This window comes from Macadamia integrifolia, chromosome 4, assembly GCF_013358625.1.
Source record: "Macadamia integrifolia cultivar HAES 741 chromosome 4, SCU_Mint_v3, whole genome shotgun sequence".
NCBI classification, from domain to species: Eukaryota; Viridiplantae; Streptophyta; class Magnoliopsida; order Proteales; family Proteaceae; genus Macadamia; species Macadamia integrifolia.
In genome coordinates this window covers 10,477,454-10,501,017 of record NC_056560.1, presented here as the reverse complement: position 1 = coordinate 10,501,017, position 23,564 = coordinate 10,477,454, and the positions used below count along the sequence as shown (strand labels likewise).

Below are 23,564 nucleotides of genomic sequence, written 5' to 3'. Positions count from 1 at the left end.
CAGAGTGAACTTGATCTCCCTTGAACACCAATCCAGCTCTAATGCAAATTTCAAGGCTACAGCCGCTAGATTCAGAGATCAAAAGGAAGGCAGGGCACCTAAATTAACAAGCATTCATACCTGCACAGGATTGACAAAAATTAGACAACATGCCAGAGCTTATCTATTGGCAATTGAAACTGTTGATAGTGCCTGACAGAAATTTCTATTATTTGTTAAGCATAAACAAGTGCTGGAACCAAACAGGGATATTATTGAGAACAAATCCAATGGTATTGCAGCATCCATGCATCACTTTCGATTTTGGTTCTTTTTTCAAAAAAAAAAAAAAAATCTCATTAAAAGTAACAGCAGGAAAAAGGATGATAAGGATAGTTGACTGACAACCCACATAACAAAGGACGCTTGATTTACAAAATTTGCTGTCTTGGACCCTAGTGTCTACTTCAGGCACAGAAACTGACACCGACACTTCTATTTTTCAGTATAAACCTATATAAATTTTCACAACAGATGCTAATTCAGACACCCTGTGCCTGTGTTGCACAGTGACACATGTATCAGTATTACCATCCTTTGTTACCTTAGACGCAAATGATGTTTTGAAGGGCACTGGAATCTCAGTTTCTCTGGACCAACAGATTACACACGGATCAGTACTGAACCAGTATTTAAGTATAAAAGGATAACATCACTGACAATCCAGTTGCAAACTATCTTAACATATTGAGCTGATCTAATACAATATATTATTGTAAATAAAAGTAAATTAGCCAACAATAGTAGAAATTTGATAATGTCTAATACACTACCTATTTGTGGATAGATTAATTATAGCCAACAGATTGGCCCCAACCATGTATGCAATCATGATTCAATAAACCAAAATGCCAAAGTTCATCTAAACCGATGCAATAAACCAAAATGCCAAAGTTCATCTAAACCTCCCCTTTCCCCCACCCCAAGAGTTGGGGAAAAAAGTACGGTGAAGATCTGTCCACTACAGTTTCGTGGTGTCTATGTGTGTTATGTGGGGTGGGGCGTGGGGGAATAAATATAAGCTTCTTTACCAACAGTCATAGGAAAAGTAAATTGTAAAATAGCTCTGATACCAGTAATAGACCCAAAACTGACTCAATAAAACATATACAAGCACAATAGCAACTGTGTGAACCATAAAGAATACAAGACACAACCCCAAATATCAATCTTGGCTTGGATTCTTGCAATTAAGCCTCCCTGACAGGAGCTGAACAAGAAATTGAAGGAAATGATACAAAGGATCTTCCTGGATTTGGTTGTGACAAACATTTCCCTGTCTGGCCATCCTTTTCTCTTTTACTATACAATAATAACATCTGTTTGTCATTTGATCAATCAGACTTACTCTGGTTTTGTAATTGGGATGGCAACATGGATAGGAGCAGTGACGTTGATGAATCTGAATCTATTGATATAGTTGTTTCTTCTGAGGAGAGAAGAAAGAAAGGAAATGTTCATATTATTAAGCTGTGCTTTGATATGATATTCAATTTCCAAAACACACGAAGAAAAGAGCTTGTGGATGAAAATGGGAGAATGATACTGCACTCCTTAGAGCAAGGATGATAGCAGCAATCCAGAGGTTCCCTGTATCTTATGGACAAGTCCAGTTGGTCATTGATTTTCTGCCACCAACAAATATTTAATCCCAAATGGGATATGGTGCAGATAACAATGTTCATCTGCTAAGCCAAGTTCAGACTCCAGAATCAATCTGAAGGAGCAAGGAGTCAGTGTTAGACTTTTAGATTTTACGTGCACACTTCCCATTGTGGTGGTATTCATCCACCATCCCACTTTCCTGTGCATAGGAAGAGTGATACTGCATTTCCTCTCCCACTCATAAGGGTTACATGCATTGACAATACCATATCCACAAGTATTCCATACGAAGACTAACAAACCCCAACGATAAGAACTATGAACTTCAATATGCAACCCAGGGAAAGGACATTGAGTACCACAATTTAAGTTTTCCCTCCCATATCAGCACGCATGTGTGCTTGAGTTTCATTACAGAGTCCGAGTGAGCAGCATTTACTGAATTCCAGCCTTCAAAATAGACCAAAGTAAATAGGAATCCTATTGAATTTTTGTTCTCTTTCTTTTTCTTTTTCTTTTTTTTTTTTTTGGGGGGGGGGGGGGTGTGGGTGGGGTTGATTGTGCGACTTCAAATGCCATTTCCTTTTAGAATAGCAAAATGTGAAGCCTCTGATTCATTAACCCTAAAAAAGGGAGTTTACCTCTATATGAATGAACTCCATTTGCATATATCAAACAAACTTGGGCCTCATGGGCTTCAGTTCCTAATTCTTGTTCACAAAACAAAGGATAAATAATCAAAGGCAATATAATTTGGAAGCTAAAAAGAACAATGAAACAAGAAAATAACTCACAACAAATGTGCATTGAGGTGATAAATTATTTCCAATGTAGTAAGATAATCCTTGGTCAAAGTCATGAAGGCATACTCATCTCTATATTTTTGTGGTCCAAGTTACATGAGATCATGCCATTGGTTTTCAGACGTGCATTGATATCATGTCATCATTCATTTCTTTTATCCATTCATTTCTTTACCTCACAACAAATGTGCATTGAGGTGATAAAATTGATCTTTCTCCTTTGCCTTTTGTTGAGTTTAGCGCTAGGCGCTAATCCTAAACAGCGACAGGGCCGATAAGGGCAATTATAACCTATCGGCCCCATATATCTGTGATTAGGTTTTTCTTCTTTATGGGGGTATTTTTGTTCTTTTCTTTTGCACCATTTAATATAAGTTTTGACGCATAACCTGCGATTAGTATTCTAGTCTGATCGCAGGTCACTCCTCTCTTTTGGGAATCTCTTTCGATTGCACCTCTGATGTAGGGGGTTCCTAGGTGACTAGGTCTCCTACAAGATTAACTAACTAGGTAGGGTTGACTCAAGGGGCTTAGGTAGATAGGACCAAAGAATCTCAGCCAACAAGATTAAGCATGCAAGATAAAACGAGACTAATAAACAAAGTAGCCAAAAGCAATAATAATCTAGAAGGAAAAACACATAAATTCTTACTCAAGTTTCAAATGGGGGCATGGGGAAGGGAACAAACGACATACGAGTATTAGGTTCAACACAAATCCATCTAGACACTCAAATTAGATATGCAAACAATCATAAACAAAGGACAAAGGCAGGCTTCAACGTCAATGGGCTGTATATATATAATAGGGATTAATGGAGGTGGGGAGGGTTTAGTTTAATGTTTTACCATACTGCTGTTCAGATCTGAGGAGAGAAGAAGAGATCAAGGTCCTCCAAAATAAAGAGGTTGCAGTCCACTTTTAGTTGATGAAGATACATCCAGTCGATTGTAGAGAGAGCAGCACCAACGTAGGGTAAACAACAACCAAGAGTAGTAGCAGCAGTGATGTAAAGGCAGCAGTGTGCAGCAGCAGCAGCAATATTGTAACGGCAGTAGTACGTAGCAGCAGCAGTGAGGTAAAGGCAACAGGTGCAGCAGCAGCAGTTTTTGTAACGGCAGTGATGTGTTGCGGCAGCAGTGGGCAGCGATGGGGAAGGTCAGCAGTGACAAAAACAGCAGCAGAAGCAAAAAAAAGAAAAGGGAGGCAAGACAAGAAGACTGAGAGAAGAGAGAGCCGAGAGAGTAAGGGAGGAAAGAGGCGAGAGAGAAAGGTGAGAAAACGAGAGAGAGAGAACCGTGAGGGGTTTGGGGGTTTATTCTTGGTCTTTTTTTTAATTCTCATTCATTAAACTCAGTCGTGGCCTAAGCCATTACATAAATATCAATCTAGTTACTAAAAATAAAAAGAGTTAATTGACTAGTAAATAAAGACTTTCTAAAAACTAATCAACCAATAAAGTAGTTTCCTAATTAATTAAAAGATTAACAAGGAAAATAATATACTACAAATAAACTACTAAACTAATAACTAATGGGGCCCACAAGATCTTCTAAAATCTTCTAAGATCTTCTAAAATCTGGATCGAGCTTTCCTTCTTCCTCCTTCTTTATTCTTCTTCTTTCTATTCTTCCAGCCACAAAGATGGCTGCTTCTTCTTCTTCTTGCGCCTGTACACTTTGATGTCCTCATCAACCTCTCTCTCTCTCTTCTCTCATCTTTTCTTCTTCTCTTCTTTCCTCTATTTCTCTGTTTTGATTACAGGTTTCTGGGATTGTAACATGGTATCAGAGCCTCTATAATCAAGACTAGGGTTTATACATTCCTCACTGGTGTGCAGCCGCCTATTGCTGCTTTTACTATGGCATATATCTCATGGGTGTCAATAATGTACCTTTGCTCATGTTATTAATTGACAATCGACGACTGATTTTTGATAGGGTTTTTTATACCTCATCGATTTTTGCCCCATGGTATGTAACCTTAAACTCTAAACCCCAAACCCTAAACCCTACATGTGATTGTTTGTTTGGTGATGACTATGGAGAGATCGTGTCTTAATAATATGGCTCTATAATAGAATCCCCCATTCTATGGTACTATATAGATCTGCATACAGGTGATTGTTTTTTTGCCTCTACGTCAGCAATCCTTTCTTTTCTCTTTTTTTTTTTTTTTTTTTTTTTTTTTGTTCCCCATGGCTGAGACCAAAACTACCACTACTACATCTTCCTCGAACAATGTCAATGTCCAAATTACCTCTATTAATCTCAAGGAAAGTTTAAATTACCTACTTTGGGCTCAATCTGTGAAGGTTTATCTTATGGCCAAGGATAAACTTCAATATACTACTTTTGAACCTCCTCCATCATCTAACAAGGGTTATAATGAATAGATGAAGGAGAATGTCTTGATTTTAATATGGTTTTGGAATAGAATGGAACCAGATGTTGCTACAAATATCATGTTTCACTCTACTGCAAAGGGAGTATAGAATGACTTGAAGGAAACATACTCTCAGGAAAGACCATGACCCGTATTTATGAGAAGTTGTTCCAGTTTTACCAGTCTGACAGAACTCTTCCAGAATATTATAGTGCTTTCAGGGAAATGGTTGAAGAACTCAATGTTTTCCAACCCTTGACCACAGACATTGACAAATTGAAGGCTCAGCGCAATGAGTTTTTTATTTTCAAATTTTTAGCTGGGTTGAATAATGATTGGAAGGCAGTGAAGGGCCATCTACTTGCAGGCGATACTATTCCTACTCTAAATGACACTTATTCGCGACTGCAACGTATTACTTCATCAACTAAACATGATCAGTCTTCCAAAGACAATTCTGCCTTCCTTACCAACTGTGGATGTGGTGGCGGTTGTGGGGGAGGTCGTGGGTCGGCTGGTCAAGGTTCTAGTAGACAACCATTTGATCGTACATCTCACCATTGCACTTACTATGGGAAGTCCAACCATACTGTTGAGACTTGTTGGGCAAAGCATAGCAAGCCAAAGTGGGCCACCTAGTTAGCCAATCATGCAGTGTCGAATGATGGTACTAACATAGTGTCTTCCACTGATACTAAGCCAATAACTTCCTCAGGAGATTCATCTACCAATCTGCACGATGACATCAATTAGTTGCTCTGGCGCTTGTACACTCTCGAGGCATCCTCTAATACATCCAATGATGGGTCTACATCCACTGCCACCCTAGCTCATGCAGGTACCTCAGCCCTTCTTACCACTACTTCTACCCCCTGGATCATTGATTCAGGTGCTTCTGCCCATATGACTGGTAAGTCATCACTTTTTAAAACCTTTTCTTCTAGTACCAATTCTACATCTGTTATTCTTGCCAATAGTGCTTCCACATCCGCTCTAGGCCATGGTACTATCTCACCTACATCCTCACTAAATTTATCTTCTGTGTTACATATACCACAATTTCCATTAAGTCTTCTCTTTATGAGCCAATTAACTAGTTCACTAAATTGCTCAGTAACCTTCTTTCCCTCTTACTGTGTTTTTCAGGTTCTTCACACGAGGAAGATGATTGGTGGAGGGCGTGAAAAAGATGATTTATATTATCTCAATTGTGGCTCTCCTGCTTCTTCTACTGCTACTACTGTTGTTAGGGATGTGACTCATTTCCAATGGCACTGTTGTTTAGGACATTTGTCTTTGTCTAGGTTGAAACTTTTATTTCCTAGTTTTAAGTCTGTGCATAGGTTCAAATGTGAGGCCTATGAGTTGGGAAAACATCACCGTATGTCCTTCCCATCTCACTCTGTGTCTCGTAGTCCGTCTTTATTTTCTTTAGTCCATTCTAATGTATGGGGTCCTTGCAGAGTTAGTAATAGATTTGGTTTTCACTATTTTGTGACCTTCGTGGATGATCATTCTCTTCTTATATGGCTGTACATGTTAAATGACATATTTGAATTTTTATCTGTGTTCCATAAATTTTATAATGAAATAAAAACTCAATTTGGCATTTTAATTAAGATTTTTCGATCTAATAATGCTTTAGAATATGCTCAAAATGATATTTCTGATTTTTGTGCTAACCGTGGAATGATACACCAAACTAGTTGTGCCTATACCCCATAACAAAATGGGGTAGCAGAGCACAAGAACCGGCATCTCCTCGAGGTAGCTCGAGCTATTATGATACATATGCATATTCCTAAACATTTTTGGTGTGTTGGGGCTTTAACTGCATGTCACTTGATTAATCGCATGCCTTCTTCAATTCTCTCAGATAGGTCTCATTTTTCTATTTTATTTCCTACCTTGCCGAGTTTTTCTGTTCCCACTTGAGTCTTTGGGTGTGTGTTTTGTCCATAATTTGCATGCACAAGTAGATATATTATCTCCTTGGTCTACTAAGTGCATTTTGTTGGGTTATTCACATACTCAAAAAGGGTACAAATGCTATGACCTTATTACTCATAGGAACTTTGTTAGTGCCAATGTGACTTTTTTTGAAGGCACATCATTTTTTCCTCCTCAGGTGTCTCAGTCTGGTATGGAGTGGACTTCTTCATCTCCTCCACCCATTCCTTCTCTCATTCCCTTTCCTGATGTTCCTAGTGCTAGTGACTCACCTCCTCTACAGGTTTATCAAAGCAAGAATGTTGGACAGCCGAGTATAGATACCAATACTCCAGAGGATTCACTTCCTCCATTACCGCTTTCCTCTGGTGAAGCTTTTCCTCCTTCTCTGCTTGATGACTTACCAATTGCTCAATAGAAAGGTACACGCTCTTACACTAAAAAATCTATGGTTGTGTATCCTATTAATAACTTTGTTTCTTGTCTCATCTTCTCTCGACCATCCATAGTCTTGCCCTGTCACTTTCTACTAACCCTATTCCCTGCACCCATAATGATGCCCTACGTATCCCTGGATGGAAAGCTGCCATGGATGTAGAAATGGATGCTTTCTTGAGTCATGGTACCTGGAGTCTGGTAGATTTACCTCCTGGTAAGGATTTGGTGAAGTGTCGCTGGGTGTACACTGTTAAATATCACTCTGATGGCTCTGTTGAGCGGTTGAAAGCCCATCTGATTGCCAAGGGGTATACTCAGACATATGGGGTTGATTATTTTGAGACCTTCTCCCCGGTTGCTAGATTGAACTCTGTTCGTCTACTTATTTATTTTGCTGTCAACTTTGATTGGCCCTTATTTCAGTTGGACATCAAGAATGCCTTATTGTATGATGACCTACAAGAAGAGGTGTATATGGAGCAACTGTTGTAACCCGGCAGTCACTGAGAGGGGGGTGAATCAGTGAGTCCAATTCCGATCCCCAAAAACCTGTCTGATGTCTGACCAAGAAAAGCCTGATATACCTGTCCCTGTTTGCACACAGTCGTATGCACACTCAGCCTCTCATAGGCACTTCCAAGTGTGCACACCCATTCCACATTCCACGCACTTCAATATAAAATGCAAACAAGCACCCACAACACAGGGATTTTACGAGGTTCGGCAATTTGCCTACATCCCCGAAGTAGTGCCTGTAAAGGCTTCGTACCTACTCAATACACTACTTTTGACTGCACCCACAGTCGGGAGCACCCACAACCAATTTTCTCAAGCCCAAGCTGAGATGGCACTCGTAGTGCCGGTACAATGTGTAGCACCCACTACACGGGAGCACCCACTCCCGGTGCTTAGCACCCACTAAGCACTCAATAAATAATACAATAAATTTGGGCTTATATCAATGCCTTACAATTAAGCCTTACCTAGCAAATACATCAACAACTAGCTAGCATGCTTACAGTTCATCCACAACTAACCTAGCATGTAAACATTCATCCACAACTAATCCTAACATACATACATATTATCATTTATGCATATAATGTAAATTCTAGGATTAGAAAATCTCACAGCCCTTGTTTGTTGTTAGCAGAGTTGTCTCAGAGCATAGTCTCTACACACTGGAATCCTCAACTCCCCTCTAGAGTAGGAGACTTGAATCTTCAAGTAAGCTCAATATGGCCATGGCATCTCACAAGTCTTCTCCCTTGTCTTCTTGGACTTTGAAGCACAAATAGAAAAACCCTCTTTTCTTTTCTCTTTTCTCTTGGCTTTTGATCAATGAAACATCAAGAACACTCAACTACCTTCTCAAACCCACTTTAATAGAGTAAAGACACCTTCCATCAAGCAACAAACCTCATTCAATGATCACCCATCAAGAGGGAAACTTCTCATACCAAAACCGTAGCCTTCCTTCAATCAAAACTCATTTTACTTTCTTTCATGGTGTAGGGCTTGAAAAAACAAAGAAGCAGCAACTTGGTTCACCCAAATCCGAGTTAAAATGAGGGAGATATGACCATTTGAAATTAGAGCAATGAGATAGCCTGAAATGGAATCTTCGTATGGGTGGCATAGGCTACACCGGCGGCGCATGCAACAGGGGCGAAATCTGACTGTAGATCTCATATAAAAGATCTTATAATCTAAGCCATCCGATTAAACCAACGGACAATAGATCCAAACCATTAGATTTGAATCTCGATGACGTCATCATGACGTAGGTGCTGACATTGTCAGAAGTGTTGTCGACCACGGATTGGCTACATCAGCGTATATTCCGGATCTATGTCGGCTTAACCCATAAAGAAGAATCATTTATAGACCATTAGATCTAGATTTATAAGATCTACTTGATCCAGATCTAAGGGATTGGAATCTAAGCTTCGGTGATGATGCACATGCGACACACACTAGTCAATGCAATATGGTGTAGCGCCAGACCATCATATCTAATACACTCCACCAATGAGAAGCCTCGGATAAGCATATTCAACGCAAGCTCTTGTACGAACCGTCAGATCGGAATTTGACCGACGTGGCTCAATTTGAGCCGTATATTAAGGATCCCTCTAATTCTCTTATATACACATAAGCCCCTGCTTCTATAAACTTTAATGCCAAAAACCCCTTATCAACTCAGACCTTTAAAACCTTGAAATTACACAAAAGCCCCTGAAATTTCAAAATTAAAATCCAGAAAATCCACCCAACACCGAGAGCATCTGTTGATTTTCTAGTTCGGATTTTCGAATTGGCTTCACAGAAACACTTATAACTTTTTCATACGATATCCGATCGAGATGAAACGAAGTGCGTTGAAACCGTAACTGGATGCTCTACAATTTTCCATAAGACTTAATCATCTGACTCAGCCATGTAAAAAGACCAAAATGCCCCTAGACCTTTCTAATGACACAACTTTCTCATACAAAATCGGAACACGATGAAATCAGAACCGTTGGAAAGATTGGATTTTTGTCGTATTGTTACATGGAGACCACTTCCTTTAAAAAATTCATCTTCAATGCCGTAACTGCCCTCGACTGCCACAAATGCCGTAACTTCTTTATACGGTATCAGAATGTGACGAAATCAAATGCACTGAACTAGGTAAATTACAATCTATCTTTTTCATGAAGAACCAATCTTCCAAAAATGTCATTTTAAATACCGAAAATGCCCCCAAGCATAAATAGGCCAATTTTTTCAGTTTTGACCCAAAAACCCACACCGCCTATTAATGATGTATTAAATCACTCCATGCATACCAAGCAACTCTGATATCTCATCGGTGACACTGGACACTGCCATGTCATCATTTTCATCCACGTCACCCAAACTGGCCACATCATTACCGCCACGTGGCCGGGTTGCCAACAAAGACAACCATAAAACAACAGCAACCTCTTGGTTATGTTGCTCAAGGGGAGAATAAAGGTCTTGTGTGTCGCTTATACAAGGCTATCTATGGATTTAAATAGTCCCCTCATGCATGATTTGATAAGTTCAATACTACCATAGTAACTTATGGATTTTCTCAGTGTTATTCTGATCATTCTGTCTTTGTTCGTTGCAGAGGTGATAAACTGGTGGTATTGGTAGTTTATGTTGATGATATTATTCTTACTAGTAATGATGAAGTAGGAATTTCTGAAGTGAAAGCTTATCTATAGCAACACTTTCAGACCAAGGACTTGGGCCAACTTCACTATTTTCTTGGGATTGAAGTGATCCGATGCAAGAAAGGGATCAATCTGTCTTAAAGGAAATATGTGTTGGACATTTTATTTGACAATGGTATGCTTGCATCCAGACCTGTTGATATCCTTATGGATCCTCATCAAAAGTTTGGGGTTAATGATGGCAAAACTCTTCAGGATGTGCATTAGTACAAGAGTTTGATTGGCAAACTGATTTATCTTACTGTGACCCGTCCTGACATCTCTTATGTTGTTGGAGTCCTCAGTCAGTTCATGTAATCTCCTCAGAAAGCACATTAGAACGTGATTATTCGTGTTCTTCGCTACCTAAAGGGTACTCCTGGAAAAGAGTTGATCTATCATCCTAATCAGCATATTGAACTAGTTGGCTATTCTGACACTAATTGGGTTGGCTTTGCTAGTGATCGTAGGTCCACTATGGGTTATTGCATGTTTATTGGAGGTAATCTGGTTACATGGTGTAGTAAGAAGCAGACTACTATTACCCGATCTAGTGTAGAAGCAGGATACAGAGCCATGGATCATACCACTGTTGAGTTAATGTGGCCACGGTCTTTACTCTTGGAGTTAGGGTTTCCAGTCACCAAGCCTATGAAGATGTATTGTGACAACCAAGCTGCGGTGTACATTGCTAGCAATCCAGTCTTCCACGAGAGGACCAATCACATCGAGGTGGACTGCCACTTGGTTCGTGATGCTGTTCTGAAGAAGCTGATTGAGACCCCATTTGTTCCTTCATCAGATCAGTTGGCTGACATGTTCACTAAGTCTGTGTTTGCTCCTAGTTTTCGTAATAGTTGTACCAAGTTGAGCATGGGTGATGTGTATGATCTAGCTTGAGGGGAAGTGTTGAGTTTAACGCTAGGTGCAAATCCTAAACAATGACAGGGCCGATAGGGGCATTTATGTCCTATCGGCCCCATATCTCTGTGATTAGGTTTTTCTTCTGCACCATTTAATATAAGTTTTGAGGCATATCCTGCGATCATACTATTCTGGTCTGATCGCAGGTCACTCCTCTCTTTTGGGAGTCTCTTTTGATTGCACCTCTCTTTCTCCTCTCCTCTTTTCTTCTTCTCTTCTTTCCTCTATTTCTCTATTTTGATTACAGGTTTCTGGGATTGTAACACCTTTTATTCCATCTTCATATTCAAGCTGAGATGTTTGACCTGATGAGTAGGGGAAGGGAAGTTAGCTTGAACTTAAGTGTGATGTGGATAATAAATTGATGGCAAAAAGCATTTCATGAAAAGGTCCTAGTCTAAGCTTGAAAAGGCAATCCATCATCAATGACAGCAGTACAGGAATTCCAAGTTCAACGAAGAAGATTTTCTTCTTCCAGAACACCATGTTAGAGAAGATTATGAGACCTTATCACCTCCTTGGTCAGGCAATGAACTTTCCAACATGTGTTCGCATGCTTAGAATATGAAGACTGTAAATCATCATGATTATATTGTTCTCTATAATTATATGGTGGTGGGCATTAAATCGTTTAAGTATCTTTTGGGTTACTCCAGCAGTGTATTAGGAGTTAGGACACAAGTAGTTAGTGGTGCAAAGTTTTATGCACAAAAGGCGGAATCCTATGGGATGTGATTATCATCATGGTTTGTTGGCATAATTGGATAGAAAGGATCAAAGAAGTCCCCACAACAGTTAAGCCTTATGCAAAGAGGTGATTGACCAAGTAAAGAAGCATTTGCTTTTATCCTTCTAGGACTTTCCTCTCAGAGTTAAATGGTGATATATCTTTTTCCATCTTCTGGCCTTATCAGGATTGTGGTGTGTCTACTGTCAAGATCAGCTTCATCTCATGAACTCGTCTTTCATGGCTTTGTGCACTTGTTTCTCCCATCTATCATTTTTAGGCACTGCTTTAAAATCTTACCAATAAAAGCATGTTAAATGGCCAGATGTTTCCCAGAGTTAACATTTTGCGAATTTTGGGTGACAAAACTTTCCTAACACGAAATGAAACATCCAGTTTCTCAATATTGCAAACTTTGGCCAGACAATACACAAAAAAGGGTAAGATCAAATGTAATATCAATTCTTATAAGTTAAATAATAAAAGTCAGGTAACTACAGAAATGGTAATTAAGCTAATGGAAGTCCATTAGTTTGTTAGCCTCAGAAGAACCAAATTCCTGTGCAGAAATGTCACAAGGAATGCCAGAGATGTTCAGGCAATTGCAACTCCCTACAGAGTATTATATCAGACTAAGATTTGATCAATACCTAACTACCTAAGTGAATGGAAAAAGAAAAGATTTGGTTTTGATTCCACTGATCTATAATAGTTTTTCGGCTTCCTCCAGCATAAGATACTCTGCTTGAATCATAGTTCAAGATGTAACTCAACAGATGAGAACGCATACAAGTAAATAATTTTACTGAAAAGATACGTCCCTTTTTCCAACTTGGTAGAAAAGAAAAAGTTTCAAGAAGACAATAACGCTATTTTTCAGTCTCCTTTCAAATTTGTGAAAACAGGACCAAAAGCAATTTGACAACCACAAGCTCTATACCCACCAAAATCAGGTATTACGATTGTTTTAGTCACCTTATCCTTCTTTGAATTGATCCAAACATTTCATTAGAAACATATTCAAAGAGTCATATCCCAGCCATTCATTATGGCTCTACTCCATAACTCGCATTGAAAGATAGTCATAGAATATCACCAGTTCCTCCAAAATGAAAGAGGTGGAGATTCAACTCTTTTCCCTATTGATGCATTGTTTTTTACGATCCTCAGCCCAAGATAGCATCCAAGATATTTTGACAATTCTCCCTCACATGTTGCTTTACCATTCCAACAAATCTTGACAATTTAAAGGGAGTTAAAATGCCCAATGGAACAAAATAATTGAATAAGATAGATGAATTTCTTTTGCAATACAGTGACAGGCATTGTTAGAGAAACAAGCCAGAAAGTGAGCCGAGAAAACTCAGTTCAAACTCTAGTGGAAGATTTGGAATTTACCAATCTAACAGAAAGCACAGTACCAGTAAATCATATATTGGAAGCAGCATAGAGAACATAGAACAAGCTGAAAATAAAAAAGAAGACACACCGCAGAAACAAGTAAAGAATCAAAACCTCCTTGCTTTTTCAGTAGGGAAGTAAATATTAAGGAGAGTGATCAGGGATTTGTTTCTTCACAGGGAGACTGTTTACCTTTCCTTCTTGAAGGTGAGATTCAGGGAGAGGACTGGAAATTTAACCTTTAAAATATCTTAACGTTGTTGACCATAAAGAGATGTGAAGTTGAGAATAGTGAAAGATGATTGACCCCCTCTAAATGTAAAAAGATAAACTATTTCCTCATTTAGAGATGAAGCATTTTCTAGAGGAAATAACGATAAAAGCTAACAGTATCATGAAAGTTTTCGGGGTCCCTAAGTCAATTTGTTTGAAGTGATCCTTGTGCAATCCCAGCTGATATAATGCATAATAATAGAAACCCTATGAGGAAATTTTGAACATTTCATAGGAAGCCAAAATCCAGACCACAAACTTCCTACTGATAAACCAAACACACATAACAGTCACAATATAATGTATACAAAAACTTTGAAGGATAAGATGTCATACCTGGAAATTCAAAGATAATATAAGCCAATAGCAAGTAATATCAACATTTTCTATCACCACTTTTCTACAGAAAATATGTAAAAACTAATCTACAAGGCAGGCAGTTTGCTATACAAATCTTTATGTAAGGACCCACAATGCAAACAACAATGAAAGAAAAAAAAAAAATATATATATATATATATATATATATATATATTATTTGAGAAAATAGAAGAATAAAAATTAGGGATTAGGTAATGAAGTATAAAACGTTTCATTAACCAAGTACTGAATTCTATTTATTCCATATTTTAAAAATGGAATGGCTCTAATACAACATTGCAATCAAAAGAGGATAATTATGCCCATATTCAATCTCAAGGAACTGTCCTCAAAAGAGGATAAGCCCAATTAACCTAAAAAATCCTGCGAAAACCGAGGGTGATTACTAAAGAAGTAGGACGAACAGTTATGAACCCTAGTTACAGTATAAAAAATTTGATTTATTAAAAAGGCAAAAAACATTGATTTTGTGGAGATTGAAATGAACCTTTTCAATTTATGTGATATAGTCATCTTGGTTGTATCTGTCCTTGTTTGGAGCATTTCCTTGGAGTGGAGCCGTAGAGCCGTTGGAGGTGTTGGGTCGAAAACTGGTTGCCTAGTCTCGCCTGTGCCACGGATCCTCTCCGGTCGTGAATCGTGATTCCAGAGTACTTGTGGAACAAAGCCATGGGAACCGTTGGAACTTGGAGCAAGATTTTAAAACTCGGTATCCGTTGTGATCAGACGGATTTGCCCCTGTTTTCTTATACTATTTTATTCTTATACCTTACCAGTGGATCCGATCGGAATCAAGACCCGATCCGATCCGATCTTAAAACATACGTTGGAGCATGTTTCTAAGAAAGGGTATTCGGCCATTGGATTGGCCGATCCAATCCCTTTTTTTTTTTTTATAAAATTGGTCAATCCGACCAGATCGGATCAAATCATCAAAAACCTTGCTGGTCATTTTGGATCGGTACTGAGCCCGTATGGGTCAATACGAATCAATATAGGGCTGATCTGGATTGATACTGATTCGTAGAACCATGATAATAGCCGATACTCAATTAATCCTGGGTCTGATCCTCAAAAGGACAATTTGAAGCCTTTTAGGCCAATTGAGATCATTATCGAGATTGGCATAATACCACTAAAACCAGAGTAATCAGGGGCTTAGAACCGCAATTCTCCATTTGTATCGAAAACTATGCAATTTTACTTCGAGAATGTCAATAGACTGTTTCGATCACTAGGTCTTTTTTATTTTTTTGACTAAAGACTATTAGGTCGCAATATTCATACCTTATCATTGGATAAAACGCATCCCTTATTTGATGTCAATCTTAATAAATGAAATAGTGAAAAATGAAAATTTTTAATTTTTATTTTATTTTATTTAATCTAGAAAACATATTCATGCCGGCTCAAAATCGAAATTTCACTTCCCCACCGTATTTTACTCAGTAGGAATTAGGAATTAGGGTGGAGCGAACCTACTCCCTTTTGATTAATAAACTTAGGGTAATGACAAAAGCTAAAAAGAAGAAAATAATGACAGAAAACCACGATCAAACATCAAACAAGTTACATGACAATTCAAAAGAGGCTGTACGAATCAGGAATTCAGGATCGGTCTTGACTTGTTCGATGAATCCAATTCCTATTTCAATTCTAAGTTATTGAACTTGCTAACCTGCTGTGTAGTCCTTCTCTTTATGTTGTCATGTTGTATTGTTGTATCTGGAAGGATGATTTTTTGTTTTTGTTGACCAAGGTGTCTACGCCCACCTCCAGATACACTGATAGATCATGCAAAGATGATGTGGTAATAATAATTTCTGAACGATTAAGGAATGTTATGGATCAATCACATGTAGGGGGATTGACCATGTTGCCAACCTATAAACATCCTCATGGACATCATTGCGGGTTTATAAACACTAGCCAGCCCTCATCCTATGCCTAACAAACACTTCAAAGGCATGTTGACATGGTTTAGTCCTTGATCTGCCTTCCATTGCAATACTACCAATCATACCAAGTACGAGCTCCCTAAAGATCACAATCTCCACCATTTTTTACTTAATAATTTGACAAGTAGTGGTTTAATGACAATCTTAGCAACTAAACTGTTGAAACTAACAAGAACAACTTTTTAGCCACTCAATAGAGGAGGAGGTTGAGTGTCTAGGAGACTATAAATGAAATTATCAAAATGTATTGAAGCTCCTACGCTCATATATGATTTTTGCCCTTATAGGGCTGGTGCACCCCTTGTGAACATTACCATGTCTCTAATGAAAATACTTAAAAAAGGAAATTCTAAAAGAGTTTCCAGTCGATTCGTAGTAAGCTTTCATGTCAATCAAGACAAGAATGGAAGCTTCAAACAATCTTCAGTGTTGAGTCTATTGACCCAGTTCCTCAGGGTCCCCCACCTGTGTTTGATCGAAGAAGGTCATCAGGATCCTTTGTCCAATGGACCAAGTGTAACCACGTGGCAAGTCATGGTGGTAACAGATGTCCCTTAATAAGCAATGCGAATAGTCAAAGCAAAAGCATTAAATATTGTAATCATCACGTTATAATCCAGTCTGTGAGTGGGCCCATATGTCAAAGCCGAGATCGAGACGAGCCCAGCGGGACAGGGGCCAAAATTATACTCTCGTAGCCCACACCAGAGCACATGTTCTAACTGGGCTGGAACCTGTAGGCACATGGTGGGCTATGTTTGCACCCATAATGCATTACTGTCCTTCATGCTAGTCCAATTATGTGTTTGAATGCATGAGAGCACATGTTGATTGGCCCAGTTAATATGCATTTTGGTGAGGGACTGAAGACTCAAGTGGTGGACCTGACAAGAGCTCTGCCAGTCATGTGCAGTTTTGGTATTTGGAAACATGTAGAAGCTCAAATCACTATCCAAGGCCCAAAAGGCAAAAAAATCAACCAAATTTCTTAGATTTTCTGTAGAAAAATATTGGATCCAGTTTTCCTTACCCATGGTGAAGGAAGAATCCCCTTACCATAGGCATCTAAACCTTGGATTAGACCCTCCAACAAAAATACAATAAAACGAAAAATTTAAACTCATAGAACATGTGAGTCTCATGATCTTTCTTTTTTTTTTTACACCAGTTATTGGAAAAATAAATTGTATTTATTTCTCTTATTTTGTGAGACTCTAATATTGGATATGTGTGTCCATCAAATATCATTAAAATTTTTAATGTATATTATTTTGCAATTATAAATATTGGGAGATAGTATGTTCTAAGGTTTTATCTTAAATTGTTCGCAATTATGGATAGAATTGATCATTCATTTACATCGTTGTTCCACTATATATGTGTACTTGCAAATTGCAATTCTAGACACAAGCGTAATTTTTCATATATATATATATATATATATATTGTTTGAAAACCTTCCATGGACCATGGATAATTATCAGTTATTTTTGTAGCAAAGTTTTCTATGATAATTGTTTGGTCTCCAAACTTGAGGTCCTTACCATTGCATTTAAACATTCTTCTCTCTCTCTCTCATCATTTTGAGTGCGTGTTAGGGTTTCGACCCTAGAGTGAAATGAAAAATTTTACTGTGTTCATCTCAATCAATGATTGGTCATAGTGTGTTTGTCTGTCTCTACAAGGCAGCTTTTGATAAGTTTGGTATTCCTTTGGAGGTACTACAGTTATAATAGGATAAAATTTTTGGTGTGGATCCATCTCTGCATTATTTAATGCCAACAATGTGATTGTTAACCAGCCTTGATTTTGGCTTTGGATACCAATTTATGAAATTGGAAGTAAGGGTGTAAATCGGAAAAAAATCGTCTGTAATTCCGATCTCGTACAATTCCGTGCAATACCACCTTTAGGCGGTGACACGTGTATTGATGCTAATGCAATGGTCTAGATCTGATTTAAATGTCTTTTTGCTGATTTAATGTTTTATTAGTTGTACCAGATCTGGACCATTGTATTGGTATCAATACACGTGTCACCGCCTAAAAGTGGTATTGCACGGAATTGTACGAGATCGGAATTGCAGACGATTTCAACCCGTGTAAATCAGCTTGAAATTGAAAATTTGATTTGATTCCAGGGAGTGTTGGTGTGATCTAAATTTAATTCGATTTTGATTCTAATCGTCGGTTCCTATGCAAGCAAAATGTAACCAAATGGCAAGTCCCACCTTGGATCTGTTCCCAGTTGTAGATTATAACAAAATTTTACTTTAGTTCGGATTGGATTTTGGTTCCGATTTGAAACCGTATTGAAAGGCCGACGGCAACAGATTGAACCGAATGGTTTGACAAGCCTAGCGTGTGAAAGGTATGGAAGTGGGACGGGGACATGTGAAACCATGTGCGTTCCGTTTACACCACTAGCTCCGCCAGAGGCCCAACCCCTCATGGCCAGCTAAGATTTTTAAAGCCAAAACCACTTTACGATACCCACATCACCCTCTACAGAACGGCATGCATCACCACAGCAAAGCTAATATAGCTAATTCTAATTCATCTCAATGGTATGGTGATGGTTTGCCTGGACACTACAGTGCGTGCACGTACACCTTCTTCCGCTTTTAAGCTGTCCTATTGAGATTTGAGACCAGACGACACTGACTCATATATATAGTAAAGGCTGAGAAAGGAAGGTGGCTACTTCCTTATCTTGCCCTCTCTAACACTAAATAACTTCCAACGACAACAGCACATGCCCTTTCCCTTACGACCCTGATCTGCCCATCTCCCATTTCATCATCATCATCAATCATCTCACCACCATACTAAACCTGCATGCTGCGATATCTATCTGCTTACGTCAAAATCCTCATCCAGTCATCCATCATCTAATCATAACCTACCCATTCATGGTAATAAATAATATAAAATCTGATTAAAATCAGATCTCATACTTACGTGATACGATATATGTGTTGTCACCAGTCATCACAGCACAGCTATGTCGGACTCCGATGACTTCACTCCACAGCATCTCTCTCTCTCTCTCTCTCTCCCTCTTCCAATTTTCAAACTCACTTCACATCCACTTCTTAGTTCTTACCATGGTTTGAGGCATCGGTGTCGGTTACTAAAATTTTAGGGGCTTGCCGGGTCTCAGATAATACTTGAGTTATTAAAAAAAAAAAAAAGCATCGATGTCGGATTGTCCGGTACTATTACCATCCGATCCTGATACCATGCCGATACTGTACCATGTAACGGTACGGAGAAAGGGAAAAAAAAATCCAATTTCCCTTTAAAGAGAACCAAAAGTAAACTTGTCCGAACCTTGCCGATACTTACCGGTGTCATATCTGACCGTGCGCCAAAACCGTGCTTCATACACTAAAATTTTTATTTCCATGCTTACGCGCTTTCGAGTTTTGGCACTTCTTCAAAAAATGTTGACAACCGGACCTTCTCAGGTATTCTTCTCTTCCCAGCTACTCAGCCCACGAGGGGAGCCTGAGGGGACCACACAGCCCTTGGTGTGTCAAATTCCAGCTTGAATCGCTCTGTTGGATCGACCAAACTGAATGCTTAACGGTTTGGTTTCAAATTAGGTCTTTTAGAAATGGGTTGAAATCGAAACCAATAGGACTGGTCTAACCCAAAATAGCTGATAAAATTTTGTTTTTGTATTACTACAAAAATATAGAGAACCAAAACTGAACCACTAACAACTCAATGGAGTGACAATAATTTGTTAGTCCAACTCTTATTTAGCTTGTTATATATAATAAGGACATCGTTCAGCATAAAGATGTATATTTTGTTAGAACAAGAGCATGTCAATACAAATTGTACAACTCATTATGTAAGAAGACATGAAGAGAAATCTCCACTCTGGGGGATCTATTCATTATTCACTTACCAAATGTAGCCCTATTACATTTCTAATGCAGAAAATTGACAAATCCAAGAAAACCCAAATTCTTATTTCTTATTATTAATACATCAAAAGATATAAGATAATTATATAAAAGAAAAAAGAATGCTACGTCTTGGTGTGTATCTACACCGAGACACAATAGTGTAGAGACTAGAAACACAATCGGTGTAAAAAGGTCGTGTTACCCCATATTGAAGATACTTACATATATTCTCCTATTGACCATGCCCACGCCACGTGGTTGTATTCTCTTGTCCTAAAATAATTAAATCTTGAAAAATCAGTAGCTAATCCTATGGAGTTGTCATTCCATCAAAGCCTCGGCCCCACTTGTGCTCACACACTCCTTTCAGCAATTTGTCTCTGAGTATAAAGCTAGCTAAATCAAAAGGGTGGGGCCTACCAATTAATTCATCCATAATCCAAATTTTCATGCTCCTGATCAGTATTTGGACAAGGCCTGAATCCTGATATGTTTTAACTCGAGCGAAGGAGCTGATCTAACCAGAATCAAACCACCACCGGTTTCTTTGGCGGCTTGATGAATGGTCCGGTTGGATTTGGAGTTGGCTCAGTTGATTCTGTTATGAAACTCAAAAAACTCAACACGATAAGTCTTTTACTCTTGATTTTCTCAAACAGTCTTGGGAGAGCAGAAAACAAAGGTTTTTAAACTTTGGCCGTTGGATAGGAATTTATCGATGCATCGAGATTCGAGGATTACGAGGACGGATACTGTGACTACAAAAGTAGTGGCTAGCGTCTGCGCGAGAGCTGTCAGACACGTGCGTAGGCCGTTGGGAGCTAACGACGTGAATGGACCCAGAAAACGACAAGATGAATGGGCGTGTGAGAGAGAGAAAGTAAGAAGTGAATTCCCCCAAAAGACCTTATCCTCTTTTTATTCTCCGAAGGCAGAGCCAAAAGCAGGAGCAAGAGCAACAGAAGAGGTTTGGCGCACATGGAGGGTCGTCCCCTCCCCTCTGCACTTCTCTCACTCATATATACCGCACCGTCTCTCTTTTCTCTTTGTCCCTTCACTGCTCAAACCACAGTGCCCTCTCTCTCCCTCTCTCGCTCTCCGAGAAAGGATCCCCTCTTCGTTCGATCCCTGCTTATAAGCTAATCTCCGACTCTCTGAGAGTCGCCATTGTTAAGAGAGTTGCAGAGAGAGAGAGAGAGAGAGAAGTAATTAAGGTGGATCTATCTATCGCTCAGGCGTTGCAGAGAGAGATGTGCGTTGGAAGGAGACGACGACAACAGGTGGTGTTAAAGGAAATGTCAGGAAGATCAAGGGTGGGGATGAGAAGTAGAAGGGGGAGGCGGCTTTTGGGATCAGTCAGAATGAAGGTGAGGAGACTTCAAAAGATGGTCCCAGGTGGGAGAGGGTTGGAGCCCGACCTCCTTTTCCTTCGCACCGCTCATTATATCTTGCGTTTGAGGTTCCAAGTTAACGTTCTGCAAGCTCTTTCCAAATCCTACATTCCATCATGATCACTCCTTGATCTCTCTCCCAAACCATTTGTTTTCCTCTCTTATGTCTACCTTTTCATTCTTAATATATTGATGCTACTTTGTTTTTTTGTTTTTTTTCCCTAAACAATATTTATGGCTGTGCTATTGATGAAGAGCCATCTATGTTCCTTTCATGTTAGGTCTAAACTCTAAACTAGCCCTGGCTTTCACTCTTTTCTAATTTTTTATGGATCTTGTGTTATTTTACTATATTTATCTTCTTCCTTTTTTCTACTTCTTCGTTGTCGCTATTGTAGCCAGCTCAGTTAGCAAAGGGATCATAACCTTTTTTTTTTTTGCCGGTAGAAGGGATCATAACTCATTAACTCAATACTACAGGTTCTCATTGTTTCAAGGATGCTACATTATTTATTTTGAAGCTGGGTTTGTATTCATTACTCAAGTAGACAAAACGTACACCCTCATCTTCACATAGAAAGATTATCTTCATCTTAATCTTTAGAATATCATTCTAAATTATCTTCTTCTCCTTTTATTAAATTAGTCGTTTTAAAGATGGATTTATATATTGTCATTGAAATAATGTTCTCTGTCTGGAAGGGGTAGCGGACTTACACTAGTGCCTCCATACGTCCATATCTCTCCTCTTTATGAAATGACATATGTGACCCTTTTTGTGGAAGAAGAAAGACATAAGAAATGCTAGAGCCAGAATTCAACCTCTCACAGCTTCTTCTTTTTTTCACGATGTTATCCATAAGATTTTAAGTAATTTGGAACTTTATTTCTTTTACATTTTTTTCCCCAATAAAGGCAAGAACTAAGGCACCGTTTGACAACGTTTCTGCCATTTCTTTGTCTAGAAACAGCAGAAATGAATTTTCTCCTAGAAAATGATTTTTGGATGTTTGATAAACCTGTTTCTTAGATCGATTTGTGCATGCATTGTTGTTTGATAACATATTTCTCATTTTTTAGCTTCAAAAATTCCATTACTTTTGAGCTTGAAAAGAGTCACGCATCTCACTTTTGGGCTTTTTTATTGGGCACAAATCCACAATTTGTTGCTCTCACTTATTTCTAGATGACGAGCCGTTTCTTGTAACATAAATTTTCATAAATTACTACTTATGTTTCTAAAAACGGGTGGAACGAAACAAGATTATCAAATGCATTTTATCCCGTTTCTCTGTTTCTAGGAACAGGAAAACCCAAAAATGCGTTTTTAGGAACGTTGTCAAACGGTGCCTTAGAACAAACACTTGTATTCCGGTTTTGAAAATTAGACTAGTAGGAATGAAAGGAATATTACAAGTTTCAAATACAAATATACAAATATCATTTAGACATTCCCATTATTTAAAGAACGAAGAAAATTGTGGTTAAGCAAAAATATAAGATGTAACGCTAATGGGTTAAATTGCTTATCATATTTTTTCTAATTCCACACAACATCATCCACTTGTATTCAAGTTTTGGATTCGACTCTTTTATTGCATTTCGTGGGATTTTCTACTATATTTAGTTGAGTATCAAAGCCAATTTCATTTGTTGTTCTCCGTAGAGACAAGTTTCCTGAGAGAGAGAGAGTTAAGATGTTGAGAATTATAGATGTATAATCTCACATCGGCTATTTGGGGCCTTGGATGTATCTTAATATACCTTTGAACTATTTCCATCAATTACCTTAAAATTTTGGATTGAACACTTAAATTGCATTTCATGAGTTTTTTCCATTTTATTTAATATGTATAAAATTTAAATTCTGCATTTTTTTTAAATGATGGCTGAATTATTTTTTTAAAGGAGGGGTGGAAAGGATGAGAGCTTGCAATTAACAAACAACCCATTATTATTATTTTATTTTTAAAAAAAATGGTCAATCAAGTCTGGGCTTTGGTGTTTACAATCCAAATCTGGACATTTTCACGAGCCCATATGAGTGAAGATTTCCCTGTTGCAGGCCCAAACGAAATGATAGAAAATAAATTAAAATATCTACCGTCAGTAATGCCATTAGCTGAGAATTCTAATTAGACCT

At 38.4% G+C, this 23,564-nt stretch overlaps 1 long non-coding RNA gene across 1 annotated transcript; it reads right to left on the bottom strand.

The window, feature by feature from the left end:
* Nucleotides 1–539: 539 nt before the first annotated feature.
* LOC122077247 lies at nt 540–14,491 on the bottom strand. The gene is made up of 3 exons (XR_006139749.1): nt 14,109–14,491; nt 2,286–2,354; nt 540–629 (listed from the first exon to the last, which is right to left on the bottom strand). It is a non-coding gene; the product is annotated as an uncharacterized LOC122077247 (long non-coding RNA).
* Between the last annotated feature and the right edge of the window lie 9,073 nt (nt 14,492–23,564).